At 40.4% G+C, this 24,971-nt stretch overlaps 1 long non-coding RNA gene across 2 annotated transcripts in view; it reads left to right on the plus strand.

Moving 5' to 3' along the window:
* Window positions 1-15,066, plus strand: part of LOC306667599 — a 34,676-nt gene extending 19,610 nt beyond the window's left edge. The window contains exons 4-5 of one of the 2 annotated variants that reach the window (XR_013765614.1): window positions 12,310-12,633; window positions 13,866-15,066. This is a non-coding gene — a long non-coding RNA (uncharacterized lncRNA). Of the gene's footprint in view, window positions 1-12,309; window positions 13,280-13,865 lie in introns of those variants that run through there. The other variant, XR_013765615.1, reaches the window with a different exon arrangement.
* Window positions 15,067-24,971: the final 9,905 nt, after the last annotated feature.

Raw genomic sequence — 24,971 nt, forward strand, 5'->3', positions numbered from 1 at the left:
TGTGAATGCAGATTTTAATTTTACTATTTTCTGTTGATGACAATTGCTTTGAAAGCTTTTTAAAGTCAGAAAAAAATATTTATTCACTTTCATTTCTGAAAAATATTTTCATTACACATGGAATTCTATGGAGGTTTTTTTAACTTTAAGGATAAATTTCACTGTTCCTGGGTTGCGTATTTCCAAAAAGTCTGATATTGTTTCATGTTTCCTGTCCCTCTTTTAGTTGTTTTGGTGGGAGGGTAAATCTGGTATTCTGAATTGAAATATCCCTTTTATTACTTCTTGGCCATAAGTTGGCATTCTTTCCTCAGTGGTAAGGACCTGTCAGTCCACTGGTAGTCTCAGTATTTACATCTTTTCTCAAGTACCCAGGAACTACTGATCACTTGTAGGTGGGAGAGGAGAGGTACCACAAGGTCACCTGTCTATGTACCTTTGCTGCTGTGTTTGTGCTGCATACAAAGCTTCCTCTTGACACTTTCAGCTTTCTCTGGTGTACTTACTCACTGGTACATTCACTCGATCACACCAGTAGCATCAAAGATGGAAGTTTATAAGTGGTAAAAGACTCAGTCTCCATCATATCTTGCTACCAGTCACAATGCTCCCATCTAGAAAGAAGACATAAAATCCCTAATTCTTATCCATATGAGAGAGATAATTCTTATACAAGTATGTGAAGCTTAGGGAAGGCAGTGAGCACCAAAGCATTTGAAAATCGAAAAATTCATTAAACTATGAGGTATTATTTGGCACTCGCATTTTGTATGCTTGTGTCTAACAACCTCAGGTTGTACTTCAGAGTATACAGATAAAACTCTCAACTAGAATTAGGAGGATCTTGAGATGTCTAGAATTTTTGCCCATGAACCACCACTCAGGTCAAGGTTTGGCAGATCCTATCCGTTATGCAATCACACCTCTTAACACCCCTTAAATATCTCATTCACCACCTGATGCAATAAACCATCCCAAATACTCTCCATTCAGACTTGGGTCAGAGATGTCTTTAGGAGAATATAGTCCTTGAATGAGAACTTTTCCATCTGCTTAATCTTGAAAATACCCATGCAGTCTTCAGTTGTATTCTTTAAAAATAGTTCATTTGCTTGCGTGTCCTCTACCCATTCATTTGCCTGATTTCTGAAGACATCTGTCCCTGGCCACCTGAGCAGGGACTTCTTTGCTGAGAAAAAGGGGATCTGTTTGCTTTATACCTCAGGAAGGAAAAACTCCCACTTACGTTTTTCTTCAAGGACTGTGGTTTTCGTGTTGTCTCTTAGCAGTTTGGAGTTTGATGCCTTCTTTCAGGCAGTAGGTATGGTAATAAAGCACTTCCTCTGGAGTGCTTCTCTTCCCAAGCCTACTCACTCTCTACTCTCCCACTCTGCTATTTTAGATTAGCTGGCTTGCCTATGCTCCCACTGGTCCTTTAAGTTTCTCTTCTTATTTTGGTTTTATGTGCATTTTGTATCCTTATTTGATCTTTCATGAGCAGATAGCAACGAATTGAAGTCGGATACTTCTGATGTGTTTCAGTTTATCCTCATAATAGCTCCTATGGTATTTGCCATTATGGATGAGATGCCAGGGAGGTTTGCCCAAAGCTCCTGTGTTAATATGGAGGCAAACAATTAGACTACGAGAGCTGTGACCTAATCAGTCCATACTAGTTGGAATGGACTGGGTGGTAACTGTGGGCAGGTGGGGCATGAGTGGAGGAAGGTTGCAAATGACCTGTGGCCCCTTTGCTCCCTCTATCTCTGCTCCCTGGCTGTCCCGAGGGGAGCAGCTTTCCACTGCCACACCCATCTACCCATAATGTGATGCTTCACCTTAGATCAGAGCAATGGAGTCTGCCATACATGGACTGAAACCTCTAATAGCATGAGCCCCAAATAAACTTTTCCTCCTCTAAGTTGTTCTTGTTGAATATTTTGGTCATGGCATTACAAAGCTGACAAAACACAGCTGTTTTGTGAATTTTAATGCTGTTATTTGGTGCATACATATTTGTCACAGATCTTATTATATACTGCTCACTTAAGATTGAAAGGGACCTTCTTTGTCACGTTTTTTTCTTTGCAAATAGAAATAATTATCATAGAAATAAATTATCAACCAGATTTCATAATTGTTGAAACTAGTTGAAAGGGATTTAGATATCCATTGTTCTGTTCTTTTGACTTTTCTGAAGACCTGAAAATTTAAATTGAAATGTTAGTATTTGGGAGGATAGCAATGTAAAAGTCACTCAGAGTTTATGTTTAACATATGTTAACTCTGGTTTGTAGGATGTGGTAGAAGGTAAACAAAAGACCTGAATTCAAATCCCGGCTTTCATTACTTTAGGCAAATCACTGACCTCTTGAATCTGGTTCTTTACCTGTAAGATGATAGATGTTTTGAGGAATTGTCATGAAAATTAGATGTATTGATGTGCATGAAGTGACTTAGAATATATTTTAATTTTAAAAAATTACTATTTTTGCCAAATACCAGTGCTTGTATTTGGCAAACATAGCACTTACTATGTGCCAGATACTATTCTAAGAACTTTTCAAATATTAGCTCAAGTAATTCTCATAACAATCACTGCATAGTACTGTGGTGATCTCCATTTTACTCATGAGGAAAATCACACAAGCGATAATTACTTTACCCAAAGTCAGACAGCTGATAATTTGGAGAGACTGGATCCAAATCCAGGCAGTTTGGCTCCAGAATTCTAGCTTTTGATCTGCTATATCTCAGCATAAATATCACAGAAGAAACATCCTATTATTGGGTAGGGAAGTCTGCTATGTAGTATTATTGATTCACTGGGATCATTTTGATGTAATTTAAATGTGCATTTTAGATTTTTTTTTCAGAATATCCCATCAATAACACAGCTTCTCTGACAATTCTGGCAAGTAAATAAATAAAATTAAATAAATACACCTAGTCACAAAGAAAACAAAACACAACACTATGAAACAATATCAACACAGCCTTCCTGATGGATGAAAATCTGAATGTAGGTCAGCTAAAAATTCTGTTCCCCCAAATATCATAAGACAAACAGTTTCCACTGGGCAGGTGAAAGCCACTGACTACTGAAGCATACCTTTACAGATCCATCTATCAGCATGTTGGAATAGGTGTCTGCAAGGCAGGAGAAGATGAAGAGGATGGGCAATGTTTTAGTCAACTTTTTTCATTGCTGTGACCCAAAAATCCAACAAGAACAATTTTGGGGGAAGAAAAGTTTATTTGGAGGTTCACAGTTTCAGAGGTCTTAGTCCATAGACAGCTGGCTTGTACCTCAGGGCTCAAGGTGACATTAAAGCAGAAGATTGACAGATGGTTATAGCTAAGACATCACACCAAGAAGCACAGAGAGACCAAACTTAGGTCACAAAATATATACCCCAAAGGCATGTCCCCAGGGACCCACCTCCTGTAGCCACACCCTCCCTATCTACAAGTTAATCCCCTGCTCAGGGGATTAGTGCACTCATTAGGTTAAACCTCTTATAACCCAGCATTTCACCTCTAACTTCTCTTGCATTGTTTCACACATGAGCTTTTGGGAAACACCACATATCTAAACCATAACAGGCAATTAGGAGACTCAGGCTAAAGGATCTTTTCTGTGAATCAGCTCCTTTGAGCCCCAGGTAAATCCAGGAATCATGTAGGAAGTAGGTACCACCACCATATCCTTGCTCCCTGAAGGAGAAATTAAGAGATATATACAATCAGAAATGTTGGTATGTGCATGCTGATAAACTGTGATACATATTGCTATAGTTTAAATGTGTCCCCCAAATTTCATGTGTTGAAAACTTAATCTTAAATTCATGTTATTAGAAGTCAAGCCTTTGTGAGGTAATTAGGATTAGATGAATTACAGTGGTGGGGCCTCCATCATGGTATTAATGACTTTATAAGAAGAAAATGGGAAACCTGAGCTCTCATGCTTGCTCTTCATTGCTATGTGGTACATTCTGCCATGTTATGATGCAGCAAGAAGGCCCTCATTGGGTAGTGAGCAGATACTGGAGCCTTGTTCTTGAACTTCCCAGCCTCCAGAACCATCAGATAAATAAAGCTCTATTCTTTACAAATTACCTAGTCTCAGACATTTTCTTATAGGAATAGAAAAACAAACTTAGACACATATTCCCCCCAAAGATTATGAAAGAGGAGGAATTGCCTTGACTATCTTAATAGGGAAAGTTCTTTTCAAGCTATAGAAGACAAGTCATCTGGGGATACTTGTCATACCATGTCCAGCTAGATGAGAAAAACCTTCTGCTTATGGGTACACTTAGTTTTAAAGGGTGCCAGACTGTTTGACTAACAAACTCCAAAAAGGGCTTTTGAGCCTATGGTAAGTTAGTATGAGATCATGCAACTGTTAAAATATAATAGAAGAGCTAAGATAGTACCTTCACTGACAGGCACACAAATGACCAGTGTCATATACCACCTTTATTTGCAGACAGGCTTGTCCTTCAGCCTGCTCAGGCTGTTGTCTGATGTTAGCACTGGGATCAGCTTTAGAAAAAGCTGAACAGGTTAGAAGATTCATTGGTTATAACTATTGAAAGGAAGACAAAACGATTTGGAGTCTGTAATTTTCCCACCCACATTAGGTTATTTGGATAAAACTCTGCTGTCATAACCGGACTGAATTCACTAAAAATAAAGTATGTCTGAGACTACTTCCTCAGGTTTGGCCACTGGCTCCTATGAGAAACAGCAGAGAAGTTTGGGGTCCTTTACTAAATGCAGCCCCATTTCAGAAAGTGTTAGCTTTTGTTGAAATTTATTGCAGGAGATTTATCGACTCGTGAGATAAATATTGACCAAGTCAAAGTCAAGGTTATTACTTATCTTCAGGAATAATAAATCTTGGTGTTCTTAGTGACACAAAGTCAATATGTACTTTGCTGCATAAATTCCAAACGAAGAGTTTCATTGAAACATCTGTAAATCTCTCCATCATGACCACGAGCATAGCTTTTTAAAATTTACTATTAAAGAAAGAAGGATACCCAGGCCTGGTGGAAACATCTACTGTTCACCTCTATGCATTGAACCTGGCAGTCCCATTTCCACTGTGAGGAATCTCTGATTCATTCACCAGAAATATAGTCCACTTGTCGTGAGTTGATCCCTATTGTCATGGATACCGAGTCAGAAGAGTCAAAATTTTTCTCATTCTAAGTAAGAGGCAAAATAAACTCATGGATTACTGACAACTGGTAAATTTCAGGATTAAAAAGAAGTTACTTTTTACCTATATACAGGGTGAATTCTAGCAAAATTGAAGGAAGAAAAAGAAAAAGGAAATGAAAAGAAAACAGAATCTTGGCATGTAGCAAGGTTTCAGCTTCTAGCATTTGTCCACCTTTTCAGTTTTAACCCATCTGCAAGCATTCATTAGTCACTAGAGTAACTAGGGTACAAACTAGCTGGGGACACAGAAAAATGGGAAACCCTCAAATCTGAGCCCAAGAAGTGCTTCTCCAGAGAGATTTGGGAGTGGGCAGTCAGCAAGGACCTGTTTTATCAGGGCCCACAATGGCAATCTCCTGCCTGAATATGGGTCCCACAGTTTTTGGTTTCCAGGAATGAAGGTAGCTGCAGCTGTGCAGCTGTGCAGCTGTTCGATTGCATCATGCCTGGCCTCTTCTACAAAATCTTCACCTTGGAATGGGAGCCCTGTTCCCTGGTGCTACCCTGTAATCTCTCACCTACAGTACTAAGCTGCTAAGTGGCCTCTTATCATTCATTCTCTATTTTTTAAATTTTTTATTTTATTAATTTATTTATTGCAGTGCTGGGGATTGAACTCAGGGCTTTAAGCATGCTAAGCAATTACTCTTTTTAAATTTCTTTTATAGTTGTAGATGGACACAATACCTTTTTATAAATTTATTTTTACGTGGTGCTGAGGATTGAACCTAGTGCCTCACACATGCCAGGCAAACAGCCTCCCACTGAGCCACAACTCCAGCCCAGCAATTACTCTTATACTGAGTTATACCCCCAGTCCTCTGGTTCATTCTTAACATGGCAGCCACAGCACCTAGCACAGTTTAAGCTTGATCACACCATTCTTCTGTTCAACCTCCTCTGATGACCTCCCATCTGCATTTGTTTCTTAGGGACTATGCCATCAAAATACAAACTGCCCCTCACATCTACAGGTTCCACAGCCACAAATTCAACCCCTGTGGATAAAAAGTATTTGGAAACAAATTTCAAGAAACTTTCAAAAAGCAAAACTTGAAGTTTCCCTGCATCAAGCACCATGATGAATCCACCAGAATAAAGGGATGTGTATACATACTTTGATGTAGCCTCCCACCATGAAAGAGAGAAAATGTTATGCTGTTGAATCATACTATGTAGTTAGACCTACTGTGGTTGCATCTGTATAACTTGAACTGACTTTTTTTTGGTCATTATTTCCTAAATAAAACAGTATGATATACATTGAATGATATTGTATGATATACAAGAATGATATACATTGTATTAAGTATCATATGTAATCTAGAGATGATTTATAGTACAGAGAAGGATGTGGGTAGGCTATATGCAAATATTGCTCCATTTTATATAAGAAATTGAGCATCCTCAGATTTTGGAATTCACAAATTGGGCAGTTTAAAACAAAAGAAATTTATTCTCTCACAGGATCAGACTGAAATTCTAAAACCAAGGAATTGGCGGGGCTAGGCTCCCCCCACAGTCTCTTGGGAAGAATCCTTCCCTATCTCTTCTAGCTTCTGGTGGTTCCAGCTTCCAGCCATCTGGGGCATGTAACTGCATCTCTCTAGTTTTGCTTCTTTTGTCACATGGAGTTTTTCTCCACGTGTGTCTGATGTGACCTCTCATAAGAACACCAGTCATTGGACTTAGGACCTTTCCTATAAGTGTGACCTCATCTTAATTACTATGCCAAGACCCTAACTCCAAGTAAGGTCACATTCACAGATGCCAGAGGGTTGAGCCTGTCTTTGGGAGCAGGGTCACAGTCCCACCCACCACATCATCTTCCTCAGAATGACGCTGGACCTGTGGACCCTTACCTCTGGGGTCCCAATCCACTGACTTCTTCCTCCTTCCCAGTGTTGTCTCTGCTGCTGTCCCTACTGCTCACTGTTGCAACCATTCTTTCTGTCTTGTGAGCAGACTAGACTCCTCTCTGTCCTCCAAGCCTGCTTCGCTTTTCCCCTTCTGCCTGGAATCTGTCCTCAAAAGGCTGATTTCTCTTCTTTCAGGGCTTTGTTCAGAGAGCCTTCCTTGGCTACACGGGGGAATACGCTTCCACTTCCTCTTTGGAGTATTCCTCTGGAAGCTGCACCCCCACCTGAGATGACTTTTTTCAACTCATTTTCTTATTTATTACTTCTGTCCTCTACAAGAATGTAAGTTTCTGCAGAGTAGGGACCTTTCCTGTCTTGGTCCTTCTTTATGAACCACTGCCAGAGAGAGCAGACCCCTACCTAATATTTATTGAATGAAAGAATGCTGCTGCTTCTACCACAACCCTGAGGAGGGGCGATTTTTCAATCTTCATGGTGACCTCTTTATCAGGAAACTTAGCTCTAATTCTCCTTCTCCTCCTCCTCTTCTTTTGCTGGTACTGGGAACAGAACCTAGGGGGCGCTTTACCATTGAGCTACATCCTCGGTCATTTTTATTTTTTCTTTTGAGAGTGTCTTGCTAAGTTGCTGAAGTTCTTGCTAAATTGCTGAGACGGGCCTTAAACTTACGATCCTCTTTCTTCCACCTCCCAAGTTGCTGGATTACAGGAGTGTGCCACCATGCCTGGCATTAACTAATTCTTGGTGACACTTCCCATGACACTCTTTTGCTTTGTGCCTATCATTTGGAATAAATTCAGTCTTGCTGAAGTGTTATGAACTGCAGGTTTTAAGGAAATTCAGGCAGTTCATACACACCCTTCTTTTTTTTTTAGCATTAAATATTCTATTGTAGAGAAAATATATTGAGACTTTTTATTTGCTTTTTGCTTATTTAAAAGCTTTTTAGAATTTACTTCACTTTTTAGAGTCTGTTACACTGCTGTGAACATAGTGCCTTTCTGGAGTTTTTATTCTTCTCAAATCACAAAACCACACAGGATCTAGAAGAACTCATTCAAAGAGAAGAATTTCCTGAGCTTTATTTCTTAGGACTCCTCACATTTACTCAATGGAGCTGGCTTTACAGAGCTGCCTAGGTTTGAGTGATGTGCCTGTTGCTTGCTGGCTTGATCACTTGAGGCCAATGGAAAAGAATCATTGTCCTCAGTAGAGACAGAGGTACTGCAAAGATCCCAGTTTTGTCACCTCATGTCCCACTTCCTCTTCTTCCCCAAAATGGAGTTCCTATACTCCAGGGGTAATTTGACCAACGGTTTCTTTTGGGTCCTTACAATTGTGTTTTTCAGTCTCTCTGGACCTCAGTGTCTTATCTATACCCAAGGCACTATGGGTTGTCTCCTATGAGACCATTGTTGAAACTTGATAGCCATTGTGGTGGTGTTGGGATGCAGGGCCATTAGGAGATGAGCAGGCCATGAAGGGGGATTAATGCCTTTTTCACAGGTGTGAGTTTATTCTTGCCAGAAAGGGTTATTATAAAGCAAGTCTGTCACTCTTATTTTCAGTCTCCCCCATGAAACTTCTTGCCCTTCCAACTTCACCAGTTATGAAGGTGTGTGGTAAGGCACACATCCCTTACCAGATATGGTTGCCTGATCTTGGATGTCTCAGCTTCCAAAACTGTGATCTTAAATAAACTCTTTTCTTCTATAAGTTACCCAGTCTCAGGTATTCTGTTATAGCAATAAAAAGTGGAATAAGACAAGGGGTCAGCAAATTTTTTACATAAGTTAGTAAATAGTTAGCCCTTGCAATCCATATAGGCACACCCACCCATAGGAAAGCAGTCATAGATGATATATAAACAAATGGGCAAAGACATGTTTCAATAAAACTTTATTTATGGGTCCCCAATAATAATGAATTAGGTATAATTTTTATATGTTCCACAATAGTCTTCATTTTATTTTTTTTTTCAACCATTTAAACATGTAACAACCACTTTAGCTCACAGGCCAAATGAAAACAGGTGATAGTTAGGTTTGGCCTGTGAGCCTGCTCTACTGGAGAAAAAGGGAACAACTACGCAACGTGACTCAGAGAATTAGTGAGTATAAGTTTTAATTAATAACCCAAGGCATGTCCCATGGTAGTCATATAATAATGGTACTCATTGATCCCTATCACATAGGAAAACTGGTGCTTTTCATTACATAAACCAGGATATTGAAGCCCAGCACAATTTTCATCTGTATAAGTTTAGATCTACTGCTGTAACACCTATTCCTCACCTAAAACCCTGAGTAGTTTTCTTTCAACTGATGATTGACACTGATTGACACTGAAGAACTTGTTATCCTTTTTATACATACCCTCACTTAATTTTACTTCATGTTCTTTGCCCTCTCTTCCCCAGTTATCTCTTTTCCAGGATGTCAGTGTTTCTCTTAGAAATTGCTAGTATTACTAGTATTTCTCTTAGAAATTGCTAGTCCCTGATTAAACAGAGACTAGGACAGCTTAAAGTTGGAAAGTCCCACTCTTGGGAAGGCTATGAAGAGGGGAATTATATAAAAGATAAGCACTGTGAGTTGTGGAGACATGAACATATCACTGTCCTAAGTATGCACAGGAGAAAAAATAACACAGAGATATTACCACTTCCTCGAAAGTATGCTTTGCAGAGTTAAAGATTACAGATTTTAGGTTTCAGAACCAAACTACCCAAGTTCTAATCTCATCTCAACTCTTTGCCTGAAAGATGTTACTATAGGGGGCCACACGAGCTCAGGCCTGATAGCTTCCTTTGCACAATTAGGAAAATAGTCATAACAGTATGTGCTCACAAAGCTGTTAAGATTTCCAAAGTTATTATATGCATATCTCTTGGATCTGTACATAGTGTGGAACATTTAACAAATATTAGCTAATTTCTTAAGTCAACTTTTTATTTTGGAATAATTTTATTTATAGAAAAATTGTGAAGGTAATACAGGGAGTTGCCATAAACCCTTCAGTTAGTTTCCTTTCATTGTTAACACCTTACATAACCCTAGTACATTTGTCACACTAGGAAATTAACATTGATACATACCATTAATTAAAATCCACACTTTATTTGCCTTTCTCCAGTTTTTCTACTCATCCTTTTTTTCTTTCCAGAATCTTATCCAGGATCACAGAATCTTCACATTTCCTATTTCCTTCACTCTATGGCAGTTTCTTGGGTATTCTTTAATTTCATCATCCTCTTCATAAAGCATACTAGTCAGATATTTTGTAAGATTTCCATTAATATGAGTTGGTTCATGTTTTTTGTTTTTTTTGTTTTTTTTTTTTTTTCTATATTGGGATTCAACTCAGGGGAACTCTACTATTGAGCTACATCCACAGTCCTTTTAATTTTATGTTGAGATGGGGTCTGGCTAAGTGGTCCAGGCTGCCCTTGGACTTGTGATCCTCCTGCTTCAGCCTCCCAAATCACTGGGATTATAATCCTGTGTCATCACGTCCAGTTGGCTAATGCTTTTTCATGATGAGGTTGGGGTTTCATTTGGGGGAATGAATACCACAGAAGTGAAATGCGTTCCTCATCGCATCATGTCAGAGGTACATGAGCTCAGCATGACTCATTGCTGGTGGAGTTAACCTTGATCCCTTGGTTATGGTGGTGTCTGCCAGATTTCTCTACTGTCAAGTTGCTTGTTTTCTCTTTCCCAATTCCATAGAAAGTGAGTCCTTAGGTCTCTCCCACACTCGAAAGGAGAGGAAATAATCTTTACCACCTGGAGGGGAGGTGACTTTGCAGATATTCCCCTGTATTATTTATCCCATCTTATTTATTTAATCTTTTGTTCATATCAGTCTAGACTTATGGATTGCTGCAACTTTGGCCACTGGGTGCTCTTTCTTTCTTTCTTTTTTTTTGAACCCTGGGCCTAGTGTATGCTAGGCAAGCATTCTACCACTGAGCTACATTCACGGCCCTTCCTATGTCCTCTTAAATTACTTTTTTTATTTTTTAAAGCAGCCCTTACTTTTGGTGTCATGAGATGCTCCAGGCTGATCTGGAGTTTCCGCTAATATACTTATGAATACAATCATAGGATTATAGGAGGATACATAAGCTAAGGGCCTTTTATCATTTGCCCTGTCTGGAGCCCACTTTCCCTTGGATGCCCATCAGTGCACAGCTTCCTGCAGGTCACAACAGAAGGGGTTGGCACACACAACTTCTGTCCCAGCTGGATCTGATGGGGGCAATATCAATGCTGAAAAGAAGTTGCTCTTTTCCTGAGTTGATAACTGGAGGTTGCTGGTTACCATCTTCCTAACTAATGGGAGAACTTGTCTGCAGAAGAAGCCAATACAATGGGAGGCAGAGCTGACCTAGAGAGACAGAGACCTGCCTATAATATTTGACCTTCTGTTCAGTTCTACTTGACATTCTTATGAAGTCTCACCTATTAAAGCCAAAATGTTCCCTTTGCTTTTTAAGCTTACCAAGTGTAGCACTTATCTGAGGTGCCCTGTATAGGAAAACAACCCTCTGCCAATCTCTCCCTTTGTAGTCACTTCAATGGACACCACACCACGGTTCTCACACTTGCTCACACATGGACATAATCATTTTGCTTATAGGCTGAATAAAGCTTTAAAGGCACTTCAGAAAGCCGCCTTTCTTTTTTTTTTTTTTTCTTTTTTGCTGGGGATTGAACCCAGGGCTGTGCACACAAGGCAAGCACTCTACCAACTGAGCTATATCCCCAAGAAAGTTGTCTTTGAAATGTAGTAATCACCCCATCTTACACTTTATGTAAATATACATTCACTATATCAGATTTGTTTCAAATAATGTAACTTTTTAATAGTTCCTTTTAATAATTTTAAAACAATAACACTACCTAATGCTCATGAAGACATGATGGAGCACATATATTCACATATTATAGGAAACAGAGTTAGAGGTCATACAAATCAATATCCATAATATTATGGATATTTTGATCCAGTAATCTCACTTGGGGATATAATCCAAAGAACTAATCCAAAACAGATAGAGTCATAAGTACAAAAATGATCCTTATAATCTGATAATTTAATAAAGATGGAGACAGTCAAAATGTTCTACCATAGGGACTTGTTGGAAAAAATAATTAAATCTGAACTCTGAAATGTAATGTGATTTTTTTAGATATTGGGAATATGAAGATCCTCAAGCAAGATAAAGATGTTCATTATGGAGGCTGCATGAGCTGGCATGGGTCGTCATGCCTTAGAAGAAGGGGAAGAAGCCCCAGGAATTTGTGGACACAGGAAAGTTCGTTTGAGCACAAAGTGAGAAAGCTGCTGCCTACAAGCCAGGAAGAGAGTCCTCACCAGGCTCCAGCCAAGCCAGCTCCTCAATCTTGGACTTCCTGCTTCCAAACTGTGACAATATGCATTTCTGTTGTTTTAGGCACACAGCCTGTAGGATTCTCTTATGGAATCCTGAGTTGATGAATACAGGGGCAGAGAAGTATGAACCTAGGATATCCTTACAAATGAGAAACACTGAAAATAATTGACATAGCAGTGATCTCTACTAAAGAGGGTGAAATAATAATTAAAAAAAAAGAAAAACGCAAAGAAACAGAATGGCAGAATACAGGTTGATATCATAAGTAGCAGATACTTTCAATTCTCTCTTCCTAGCTTTATGCTATTCTAATTTTTAGGGGGGTTACTTTTTTATTTGTTTCTTTTTAGATATGCATGACAGTAGAATGTATTTTGACATATCAAGGAATATAACTTACCATTCTTGTGGTCGTACATTATGTGGCTTTAGACTGGTTGTGGTGTATTCATATATGAACAGGAAATTTATGTCCAATTCATTCTACTGTCTTTCCCATTCCCATCCCCCCTCACTTCCCCCTCATTACCCACCTTCCAATCTGGTGAGCCTCCACTCCCCTCCCCTGCCAATTGTGAATCAGCATCCGAATATCAGAGAGAACATCAGACCTTTGGTCTTTTGGTTTTTTTGGATTAATAAATAATGCTATTTCACTTAGCATGATCGTCTCCAGTTACATCCATTTACCAGCAAATGCCATAATTTCATTCTTCTTTATGACTCAGTAATATTCTATTCTGTATATGTACCACATTTTCTTTACCCATTCATCAATCTTCCTAACAGCTTAATTCACAATAGTTAAGCTATGGAACCAACCTAAGTACCCTTCAACAGATGAATGGATAAAGAAAAAGTGGTACATATGCTATTCGTTTTTAAAAGGCTATTTTGTTGAAATACATGTTATGAAATTCCTCCTTTCAGAGGGTACCTACCATTCAGTTGGAGTTTTACTATTCTCACAAAGTTGTGCAACTCTTACCATTACCACCATGTCTTCACTCCAAAAGGAAACCCTGTGCCCATCAGCACTCTACCCCCATCTTCCCCTCCTCCCAGTCCATGGACACTCCTTGTCTACTTTTGGTCTTCAGGGTTTTTCTGATTCTGGATATGTCATATAAATGTAATAACACAATCTCTCATATCTGTCTCCTGAAGTTATGGCATCTTCTGGCTAGAGGTTTGTCCCTCTATGTTGTCCCCTGGAGACTCTGCCAAGGCTGGGGCAGTTTTAGGACTTGCCTAGTTTATTTCATGACTCCTGGTGACCACTGACCTCCATTAAATGGTATCTTATATCTTAGAAATTGATGTTGCTTAATTTTGTTTTTTTTTTTTTTCAGCTAAGGTGACAAATATGAGGACCTGTCACTCTATGTTGACCCCAAGTGGGATCCCCTCACTACCTGTACCCATTTTATATTTTGTGTTTCACATGACATCTTTGTTTGAATATTGGGTCCTGTGGACAGACAACAGTTCACAAACTTCTGGCTGAGAGCAGTGATCAAAGAAAAGGAAGGAGGAAGACTGCAGAGATCTAGGATTTACTGTAAACAGTCCATACCAGAAAACTCAGTTGCAACTTATCAAAACGTCAATTTTTCCTCAGAATTTTCTCCTTGAGAAACACTTTCTGGATGGAGTCTTCCTGCAAATGTCTATACATCCTTCATATTAATCCTTCCATCTTTGTAATCATTTTGTTATACTCTGCTCCCATGTACATATTTGTTATTGCTCATATTAGACTTATTTTTAGCTTCATCCTCCTCATAGGAAACTGCAAACTCCATGAGGCCAAGAGAAAATTCTATGACTTTATCTCAGATTTAACATAATTCCTGGCTCCTGAATGTTCTATCCAAATTTGTTGTACCAAACCAACTATATAGTCTCTTTTACTTCATTAGTCAAGTCCATTATGTAAGCAAGATGGTTTTCTCTTTTTTAAGAGGGAAGAAAAAGAAAGGTAAAGAAGTTCAAAGATTTTGCCTAAGATGATAGTTAGGAAATTGGAGAGCACAGCTTGGGACCCAGCCATGAATCTAGGCTCAGTTGCATTTTTGGAATAGTACTCTGCAACAGAACCTTCTGTGGTGATGAAAATGTTCCAAATTTAGCGTATTCAATATGGAAGCCACTAGCCACATGTGGCTAATGAGTGTGACCTGTGTGACTGAGGACACTAAAATTTAATTTAAACTCATTGAAATGTAAATAGCCACCTGTGTCCATTAGCTACCATATTGCGCAGTACAACTCCAGACTATTACAGATGGACCTCTTTTCTCTTTCAACCCTTAAATTGCACCTGCTCAATAGGCAAAGAAATTCTGACCTGAGAATTTTTAAGTTGGTTCCTGAATGAAGAGGGGAATCTGCAAAAAATTCCAGCCAGTAATCCTGCCATCAAAGAAAGAAAACTGTCTAAATTAAAAAACAAGACTGAACCTAAGAGAAAAGATAGATTAAGGGATCAAAGACCAAATGAATAAGTAGTCCCTCAGAAGAAAAGGCTTTCTTAAAAACAACCACAAATTTCCAGATTCAATAAGGAATGATTTGATCTTAACTTTCTTTATTTCTATGTGATTACCTTGGTACGTATAATTAATCTCTCTCTCTCTCTCTATATATATATATATTTGAACATATATATATAATTATCATATCTCTTTATATATAATATATAATCATCTATATGTACATCCATTTGTACTTGTAAAATCTCCTTAATTCAACTGTCTTATTCTGCAAAGAGGAAAAATCTCCAATTCAGTGACCATCTGTGTTAATGGTGAGATATGGCCTGACTGATAGAGGTCCATTCATTCTAATCTCTCAGTGTTAAGGGCACCCTAAAGATCTCTATCCTGTCCAACTTGTCTGTCTCCTTCTTCTTGAAGGGTGATGTGTTAGTTTCCTAGAGCAGTTGTTGCAAATTACCACCAGCTGGGTGTCTCAAACAACAGAAATTCACTCTCTCACAGTTCTGGGGACAAGAAATCCAAGGTCAAGGTGTTGGCAGATTTGGTTCCTACTGAGGGAGGGTGTATTCCAGGCCTCTCCCCAGCCTTTCATGATTGTGGCAGTCTTTAAATTTCCTTGGCTGATCTCTGCCTTCACATTCACATGGTTTGGGAAGAGGAAAGATGAGCAGGGGCTGTCCATCAGCATTTGAGGGTGCTGTGCAATCCATGCTCTTTCTCCTGTAGGGCTGGGCTCCAGGTACATGACATGCACCTGCTTCTGTGCCAAACTTGATTTCTGGGAGAAATTGACTGAAAACATTTGCACTGGCCACTCAGAAACAAGATGGAGAGAATCCACTCAATTTCTGAACAGAGAACTATGATATTGAGACTTCAGGGTTGGTTCTCTTTGGCCAAGTTTGTGTCAAGGTGAGAGTACAGAGCTATATGCAGCCTCACTTCTATTTCCTGCTCTCTCTTTCCTAGTTCAACTTCCTTCTGGAATCCAACTGTACATCCTTTCTGTGGGTCTACTAAGCTTTCCGAATATTCTTCCCCAAATGTCATTTTTATTGCCAAAAGTCATACAAGGGAGAGTTTATCTTTAGCAACTGAAAGTCTTGACTGAGACTCAGAGGGTGGAAGGAGAGGGGGCAAAGGAAAGGTGGTGGGGTCAGGTATCCTGGGCAGAGAGTACCTGCTCAGAGACAGGGGTTATGTTTAAGTTGAGAGAATTGCTCCTTCACCCTCTAGCACCCCCAAACCAGCAGTAGGTGCTTTCCCAAGAACAGGTATTGCTCCATGGTTTCCACAGACGGGTTTCAATGAGTAAGATGAGGCTTTGTTTATCGTTGCTTCCCCACCCAAACCACACTCAAATAAGCAGTGAAAACCTCCAGACCTTAGTCATCAGTCGAGGTAAATTATAAACTTCTAAGAGTGTGGCTTCTCTGAGATACCACATTTTCCTCATATAATGAGCCTGCAGTTTGTGGCAAAGAATGACTTAAGAACAAGTGAACTCACTGTCTAAAAGGAGAGTTTTTATCACTATCAATTGCTCTCTGACTGACAGGGCTGTTATTTCTTTCGGCAGGAGAAAAGGCTAAAATACAGAGAGAAAACCTAGAAATAAACACAGCCTGCGTAATGGTAAGGTTTTGCATTGCCAAAGTCAAAAGAGCAAGTTCCTGGGCAAGAAACCTCATCCACTCCTGCCGCTTTTACAGTGATTTTGTATCATCCAAGGAAATTAAAGCAGCTGCCACATCTTCACAGTAGTGGCTGTAGTGGGCTAGGAGGCAACGGGCTTGAAACACCGTTTCTACGTTTGAGAAGCTTGAAGTTAAACTGGAAGAGGGTGGCCAGCAGTGCAGTAGGCTGCATAGGAAAAGTCCTCCAATGCAGGTGGACAAATATTGTCTTATGGACACAGAGAGCTCCAATGGATTCTGCCTTTGGGGGACACCAAAGACTTCCCAGAGGAAAGGACATTGCAGGTAAATACTGCAGAATGCATGGGAATAAGCATGCAGGGGAAAGGAAATGGGTTTGATTAGAGAAAATGCAAAGGCAGGAGTGGGTGAGCTCAGATAGTAATCGAGAATTTGACCAGGATGGAATGTGGGGCATAGGAGGGGAGGCCAAAGAAGAACATGGGATGGGGTCACAGAGTGTGGTGGCTGGCAATGGCGGAGAGAGGAAATGCCTCACAAGCTTACTTATCACGTGATGGTGGACATAACCAGATGTAGGACTTAGAAAGTCACCCTGGCAGGAATATTGAAGGTGTATGCGGAGGCTGCAGTTGCCAAGTTATACAGGAGCAGGTTATTGTGGGAATCCAGGTGAGATATCCTGACCTGACATTGAGGCATGTTTTGTACTCTTTCTGGTCTTGCAATCCAAAGAGGAAGTTCAGCGAGTTCCCCTTTTCAAATGTTCGCCCCATAGTTAATTTTGTATTGTTACTAGGAAAATTCTTTGAGGCAGCAGCAGAAGGCACATTGCAGATGGCAGAAATATTTTTCACAGCTTTTATGGTGGATAACAATATACTTGACATTTTTCTCATTAAATGTGAGCTTTGCTGTATGATTAAACACGCTAGGCATCTGTGATCTAAAATTACAAATGTGAAAAGCAACAGCTCAAATGTTTCAGTCAATAAATACACAGGAGACAGTCAACATGTAACAACTCCTTCATATGCTCTCTTCAAGGAGCAGCTCCGCTGACATTGACAATGTTTTTGGGGATGGCTTCACCTTCACGCTAAGGAGAGCAAGGACACTGATGTCCCAGACTGCTAATTACACCCTGGAATTCCAATAGAGGTGAATGGTTTCCATTAGGAAATCTCAAAACGCTGAGGACTGACAGAGCTGTGGAGAGAATGGAGGTTTTATTGAGGCAATTAGGGAATTACCCAAGGGATCCCTGGAGGGGTAGGATTGCACTCAGTAATTCAGACATAATGGAGAAGTGTGTAAGGTTGGTGGATGAGTCCAGTGATCAGCAGCAATGTGCTTGTCTGTTTGTTGAGTCAAGTCTCGCCAGTGTGTGTGTGGGCGTTTGTGTATCTGCATCCACGTGTGTGTAAGTGTGTCCTGTGCTATCTGCCAAGTCAGGAGATGAGGGTTCCTGAGTGACAGCTCTCCTCCCCTAGGCTGATCATGGAAGATCTATTGGCACAGGCTGCCTGGAGTCTCCACTGAGAACAACTTTATATCATAGTCAGTTCCCTGGGTAGGGGTACTGGATCACTCCTGACATCTGCACAGAGTACAGAACCATGAGTGGAATAGACTGTGGGTGTGACTATATTGACAGACAGAAAACAGGTAGGTATGGATCTCAATAGACTGAAGAGAATCCACACACAAATTGTGATAAAAAAACAAAAGCAGAAGTTCCAGCTAAAGAGATTCTGCCCAAATCACGGGAAAAGGATGCTATCATGCTCTGTGCATCTGCAAGTTCTGAAGAACAGACATGACATATTAAGTGTACAAGGATGAAGGGACTGAGGGACTGAGTCAGGACAGTGGGGGGCAGAGGAATGTAGCAAGGTGACCTAGAGGAGAAACTTGGAATGATGGAATTATGGAGCAGGGGTGGAGGCAACAGGAACACAGTCAAGGAATTCATGACCTAGTCATAACACAACCCTATTTCTGAGTCATGTTGAGAGGAGATTTCTTCTCTTTTTGGGCGTTAGAGCCAGACTGCTTAAAAACCCAGATTCCCCAGTGTCATTACCAGTGTGACTGCCTTAGTTTGCTCATGCTGCCATAACAAAATGCCATACCTAGGTGCCTTAAATCACAAACATTTAATCACAGTCCTGAAAATTGGAAGCTCAAGGTCAAGGTGGCAGGCAGGACTGGTCTCTCATGAGGCCTCTCTCCTTGGTTTGTAGATGACATCTTTTCCCTTTGTCCTTGTATGGTCTTCCCACTGTGTACGTCTGGGTTTTTATCTCCTCTATTAGGATACAGATTGGATTAGACTCTAATGACCTCATTTTAACTTAATCATCTCTTGAAAGACCCTATTTACAAATACAGTTATATTCTTAGATATTGGGGTTAGGACATCAACATACAAATTCGGAAGGTATCCAATGTATCTTAAAACAGAAATTTCAAGACCCTTGTGGGTAACCCCATGTGCTATTCTCCAGGGATTATTCAGGAAGTTCCAGCCATCATTTCCTCTAGTTATTCTTCCCAGTCTGGGAGATCAGAGCCTACAGCCAAGATCTCTGATCAGTCTCTCATTTCTAGAAGAGCTCATCAGGCTGGGATTGGCTCTCAGCCCTCTGAGAATCATCTGTAGGTGAGACACCTGTTGTCCTACCTGAAATAATGCTGCCTAGAGGAGAGTGGGAATGATAAAAGTCTCCTTCCCTCCACCTAGTGCACATGAAAAATTGAGCATCTTAGTGACAAAGGATGGGTTCTCCCAGACAGTGTAGCATTTAAAGGTGACAGTCATGTTCCTCCAGCCAGACCTCATTCCTCCCCACCTGGCCCCAAGTAGTGGAGCAGCAGGAAAAGTTTGGCATCTCTCCCTGCATTTGCTCAAGCCTCCTAAGTAGGGGAAGAACAATGGTGAGATGTCGCTGGCTCTTTGCGGTTCCAAAATCCATGGATATTTGTCACCGCCTGCAGCAACAACTTGCGCGGGTCTTATGGGTGGTGGAGTGGAAACTGAGGCACTTCTATCTTTCTCTTTAGTGCACTGCTTTCTTGCTTGTTTACTTATGGAGGATAGAGGAAATGAGGTTTACTTGCTTTGAGAGGAGAGAGAAAGAGACTTTGCTTATCAGAGAGAAAGAGAGACTTTGCTTAAGAGAGATTTTGAAAGAAGGACAGGCTTTTCTTAGAGCTTAGAAGAAGAGGCTTGCTACACCTTAAAGTCCTGCATCCTGTGAACTAAGGGTACGTCTACCTAAGGTGCCCTAGTGATGCGTCTCAGTTCTCCGTTCAGCGATCTGCCTTCCGCCGCCCCTACTCGCTGCTGTTGTGCGTGTCCTACTAGTTGCTGCTCTGCTTTTCTTCTCTGCCTACTGCGGCACCGCGTATATCTTGCTGCTGCTTTTCTTCTGCTAATGGCTGCTGTCCGTGTTTTTCCCTCTGGCTGCTTCTAATGGCTGCTGTGTGTGTGTCTCACTCCACCTACACTTATATCACCTCCAGGACTCGGAGAGCAGGGCCACGCCTCTTACGCAAAGATCAGGCCAGACGCTCCGAGCAGGCAATTAGTGCTCGAGAACTCATGCGCATACATTGTGTACGTGGACGAGAAATTCACCTGAGTGTGCTTATGTCAATTAACCTCCTCGCTGCCGGTGTGATCAGGTGCCATCCCGGTGCCGCCAACATGGCACAGCCCCCAACAGTGAGATATAGAATACATGCTTTTAAGTGCAATTTTATTGAGTTAAAGTTTCTTCCTACCAGTGGCTACACCTTTATTTGTGGTTACCTCACAGAGGTAGGGCTGAATTTAGCTTGTGACCTAAGAAGTAACCTTGAGTTTCTCAGCTCCTGAGGTTTCAGCTGGAGACTCAGTTGAGATGTGTCCTCTCTAGTCTAGTTCTCAGGGAAGCCCTATACTTTCCTAATCAAGTTAATACTTTGCTTTAGATAAGTGAAACCCCAGGAGGGGAAGAGAAGTAAGGGGTGGAATTTATACACCCAAGTTTGTCCTGAACTGTCAATCATTCTGTTGGGAGGATTTCATACATTGTTGCAACAATCAGATCAAATAACATGTCAAGTGCCTAGATCTTGCCTAAGTTGGCATAGATTTGATGTTCAAATGTTAGTTCCTTCTTTTCCATCCAAGAAGACCTCTCTTCAGTGGACACTGCTCACAGCTTTATTTAGGGACAGGTCTGTCTAGCATCAGGAACTTTAAGCTCAGAGGCACTTGGCTTTCAATTCCAAGTGTGATTGGGAGAAGACCACCTGGTAAGATGGGACTCCAGCATAGATACCTCTTCCCAGGTGTCTGTGACAGAAGACATGGTAGAAGGAACAACAGAAGGGTAGGAATATTGTCCCCCTCTCACTTTTGTTCACATTTGGTTTTCTCTCTACATGGCACGCAGAGTGGACCTGTTCAGATGTTAAGTTATAGCATTGTCCATTAAAATTCTCTGATGGCATTGCTTCATACCATGTAGAAGCCAAGGCTTTATAATGGTCCATAAGTCCCTCCTTCCTAAATGTCCATGACCACTGACTTTGTCTCCTATCTCTATCCCCACTGAGGTGCCTCGAATATGCCAGGTAAGGTCCAACTGCTTACCATTGCCACCTGTTTCTCCCTCATCTCTAATCTCCCATATATGAGGACATGCTCACTCCCTTACTTCTTGTGGATCTTCATTCAGATGCTACCTTCTCAGTAACCCTTTCTCCATTTTCTGCTTTATTTTTTCATTATTAGCACTTGCCATCAGCTAATACACTGTTTTGTTTTTTTTTTACTTACTTGTCATTTTAGTTTTGTGACCTCTTTTGCCCTGAAAATAAACTATAACCATTTTTATTGCTGTCCCCAGTATTCCTGGCATACAGAAACCCAAAAATCGAATGAATTGAATGCACAAATGTTCTGAGAAAGTGAAGAACATCAACTTTGATCAGCCCTTACCCATCCAACTGCAGAGAGTCAAGACCTTAAAAGTCTAATTGCAGTCCAGCTACTTGCAGTCAAGACTATGACGGTTATCTATGCCCCAAACCTGTGCTAACCTGTCTTTGTTATATGAAGAAGAAGACCTCAGGCAAAAATAACAGAAGCAATTTACTGGGAAGCTATAATGATAATCATTATATTAAGGTATCAGAAAACAAGCAATTCAGTGTATACTCATGGACCAGGGTTGGGAATAAATGAAAGGAATGAAACATCTCAGAGATCCCTAAACACATACTTAAGGAGAAGAAACCTTGAAAAATTAAAAATGCCAATATGGTGAAAGAAAGACTCTAAAAAAAACATGAACTTGCTGTAAGACAAAAGATTCTTGGACATCATTAAAAAGAGCTGTGCAAATTCAGCAACTTGATAGGAATCCAGTGGAACCACAGTCAAATCTGTCCTGTATACATCAGTATCTGAAACCAGAGGTGGCCCCTTTGAATGGTATGTGAGAAGCACATGTAAATGAATGTGTGAGGAAAGTTTTGCAATGACTGAAAAAGTGTGTATCAAAGATTGCTCTGTGAAGGCAAGGGCCACCTCTGTCTTTTGACTGCTATTGTTGGCTTAAAATCCTGCATGTTGTAGATATCAGTTAATGTTTATAGAATGAATTCATGCTAAAGATCAGATTTTGGAGTCATTGATGCTTTCTTAGAGTTTTCTCAAGGACCCCAATACAGATAATTTTTAATGAATATTATGTGACATTCTAAAAAAATGTGCATCTATGTTTATGAGTATGAGCACGTGCAAGAGTCTGGAGAGGGTTTTAGGGCCAACAGCTCAGTTTCCAAGTATCTGGGTTGCTTTCTTGGCTGCTTGGTTGTATTGCCTTCTCAGCCACCAGTGAGAGAAAAATGGCCTAAGGTCCAAGGGAGTGGGCCTTGGAAGCAAGCTGTCTAGTTTGAATTTCATCCCACCAGTGTCCTTTCCATATGACCTCTGACAAGTTCCTACATTGCCCTGTGCTTCAGTTTTCTCATATATACAGGAGTAATAATGGTTCTTCTTGTAAGATTGACTTTGGGATTAAGGGAGGTAATCCAAGTAAAGCTCTTATTGGTGTGCCTGGCCTGTAGGATGTTTTCAATGAGGGGTCCATTCTCACTGTGCCCTGTGAACAGGGTAAAAGAGAGGAAATGTAAGATGAATCCTTCACAACCTCCATGGAGGCAGGGCAGAGAAGAAAGAGATGGGTTGTATCATGCCAGGTAGAAGCTGGGAGTGGGTCCGTCTTGGTCTTTTCTAGGACAGGAGGAGAGTATGAAGTTACTTCCTAAGACTTTGCATGCTAAAGAAATGAGTCAAGACTGGGGCTATCAGAGAGAGCCCAGTTCCAGGTATGATTCTGGTGGATACATTCTGAAGAAGGCCCAGACACACCATCAGGGTCTAGGGATGGAGTTCAGAGTCAGGTGGAAATAGAAACAACAAGAAGCCAGATTAAGACCAAAAAGGCAGTGGGTGTAGGGGCTGGTCCTGAGGTATTGCCTGGAATGTTGCCACCTACTGGCTCCGTGCTGGTTTGTGCTTGAGTCAGAATCACTTAAAAGGTCATAGACAGGGCACACAATGAAAGAAAACAGCAAGGCAGTCCCAGGAACTCTCTGGTGAGCTCAGATTTAAATAGCACATGAATAAAACATCGAAAAATGGCATCATATTCTATGGGGAATATGAAAGAAGCGTAAGTTTATAATGATAGTATCAGGAAGACTAAGGCCTGATGTTCACCAAAGGTTACAGAAATTCCTAACAGCAGCAAAAGGAGCTTAGAGAGAAGAATAGAATCAGCTGGTCTGTGGCTCATAGGACAATGATGACAGATGGCAAAAACAGACAAAGAAAAACCAGTGACAACAACAACAACCAAACAAATCTTTGGCCCTAAGTCAGGAAGAATGTACTAGCACTAACAGGAAAAACGAAGCCCAGTGGGAGTGTGAGAGGGTCAGGGAGAAATGCTAAAGTGGTTGCTGTTAGCATATGTCTCACTGATGGGTTCGTTGGACCTGCATGGAGTCTCAAATTTAAGGTAGAAACCACAATTTCGAAAACCACATATTTTTCCTTAAAAACACTGGAATTCTTGCAATATTAGATGATTTGGCAATGTTGGGCCCTTATTCCTGGATGGTGAAGTTTGAGGGCTTGCCACTAACTTCAGATGGGCATTCCCAGTTCCTCATGGCCTCCCTCCCCCTCCCGCCTCCTACTTGGCTCCTGTGGAAACTTGACTTTGTGTATGATGTAAGTGCTCTAAGTTCATCCAAGTCTTCTCACATCCCAGGGGTCCAAGAAACCTTGTAAATGACAATATTAAACTTCTGTGGGTGATCTTGAAGGAATCCTAGAAATCCTAATTGGAATTATGAAATGAAAATGAGCAGGATCATTGCAATTCTCAAAATTAAATTAAATTAAATTATAGAGAGTGAAAAGTTCTATGGGCAAGCTGCAGAGAGGCATTAAGCAGAAATACAATTACATTTCGATCCTTTTTTTTGTGTGTCACTGAGAATGGAACCCAGGGCCTTGCACGTGCTAGGTGAGTACTCCACCACTGAGCTACATTCCTAGCACAATTAGGTATTTTTAATCAGCATCAAAGGTTAGTCTTGTAATGAGGTTTTTCTGACTATGGCAAAGGCTGCGTCCTCCAACCCGACCCTCTTCTGATGTTGTGACCCAATGACTTGGATGAAAACAAATAAGTTATAAATATATCAAATGCATATGTCACAAAGTTGGGAAATATGGTTAAGCTATTCCAGTGAAATTCTGATGAGGCTAAGTCCCAACCATATCCTTCCATAGGCAGGGGTTATTGTCATTACAGAAAAGTATATGTGAAAGAAGATGAAGTTAGGATTTAGACCAGAGTAGATCATTATAATTTAATAATGTGACTCCCAAAATGCTACATTGATTGAAACTGTAATGTCTAGAATGAGGAAAATATTCCTTGTCTTATGAGGACATATTCCAAACACAGCACATGTGTTTATTTCAAACATCTCAGTTCTTTGTATTTCAATATTTTATTTCAAATTTTATTCTAAAAAGTTTACAGAAAAGTTGATATTGTACAACAATGAACACTTGTATATTTGCCACCCAGAATAAAAAATTCTTAATAATTTGACATTTCAAAAACTGATTCATATATATATATGTAAGACTATGCATATATATGCATATGCATGTTTGTATATAAGCATATATATATGTGTGCATGTGTATTATGTATTT

The sequence above is a fragment of the Sciurus vulgaris genome, assembly GCF_902686455.1.
Source record: "Sciurus vulgaris genome assembly, chromosome: 8".
In the NCBI taxonomy this organism is placed as follows: domain Eukaryota; kingdom Metazoa; phylum Chordata; class Mammalia; order Rodentia; family Sciuridae; genus Sciurus; species Sciurus vulgaris.